The sequence below is a fragment of the Nannospalax galili genome, unplaced genomic scaffold (assembly GCF_000622305.1).
Source record: "Nannospalax galili isolate Female #2095 unplaced genomic scaffold, S.galili_v1.0 scaffold78, whole genome shotgun sequence".
Lineage (NCBI taxonomy): Eukaryota > Metazoa > Chordata > Mammalia > Rodentia > Spalacidae > Nannospalax > Nannospalax galili.
Window position 1 is genome coordinate 173,361 of NW_008343387.1, and position 1,332 is coordinate 174,692.

The window sequence follows — 1,332 nt, forward strand, 5'->3', positions numbered from 1 at the left end:
TTGGAGTTCAAAATTAATGTTTATTATACAAATGCAAACCCTTCTTAAATGAACTTATGAAAATTAAAATCCCAGGGCTGGGTAGATTGCCTAGTGGTTAAGAGCACTGGCTGTTCTTGCAGAGGGCCCAGGTTTGATTCCCAATACCCACATGGCAGATAAAAACTATCCAAAACTCCAGTTCCTGGGCGGGGCGTCTGACACCCTCTTCTGAACTCTAAGGGCATTACATGACATAGGTGCATTTACATACATTCAGGCAATACACTCACACACAAAATAAAAATAATAAAACATTTTTAAAAGAAAAAAAGTAACTTCCAGTTCCCAGAAATAACACTTTAATTTTTTTTTATTTTTTTAATTTAATTAATTTATTTTTACACCCACTTCCCAGATAGCACCCTCCCATAGCCTCCCTCCCCCCACTAGAGCCCTTATACTCTGATATCCCTGCTACTGTCTGCTGTGTTGTTGGCACCCCCAGCCATTCCCCACTACTTGTCCTTCTGGTGAATCTAGTCAGCCTATCTAGAGGTCTTTGTTTTAGGAGGGTCAGCTGTTCCTCATCTAGCAGTAATCAGTTGTCAATATTCCTTTGGATAAGATTGGGGTCTGCTGTTCATTTTCCCAGTTCTATGCTGGGTTACTATCTGAGAATCCTTTTGGCCACCCTGGCCGACAACTCTAAAGAAGTTATCACCTGTTTGGCATTGTTGTTTGTTATGTAGCCTTTAGCTATACATATGGACTCTTATGAAATTATATTGGCCCCTTTAATCTTTGGTTATACTTTCCTTTTGGGTGTTTAAGGACATACAGTTGGACCAGATAAACTGATTTATTTTTACTATTAAGGTCATTTGAGGATCTGTTCCTCAGGGGTCACCTGGGCTTGGGAGGAGCCCCTGGCTCCTTTCTTTTACCAGTCCCACCTATATGAAGACAAGTCAAAGGTCCTGCTCAACAATGATTGGCTTCACTTGGAAGCATGGAGGAAATGATCCCTCTGTGATGACCCTCCTCCCTATAGACTGGACACTGCTTCAAGCCCATCTGGTGGGGTCTCTTCGGCCTCCTTGATCAAGAGGACAGGTGACCCACCACAATTACAGGACATTCTGAGAGATGCTCATAGTCCCCTGGAACTAGTCGACCTAGGAGGGTAAGGAGCAAAAAGTGTCCTTTATGTCCCTCTGACCAAATTTTTATAGGCCTCAAAGTATGTCCATTAAACACCCAAGAAGGTTAGTTCCACCAGTATGGTATTTTTGATTACTCTCTGTCATGTAGATAAATCTTGGGCAAAGACCAGTTGTTCTCAGATAAACC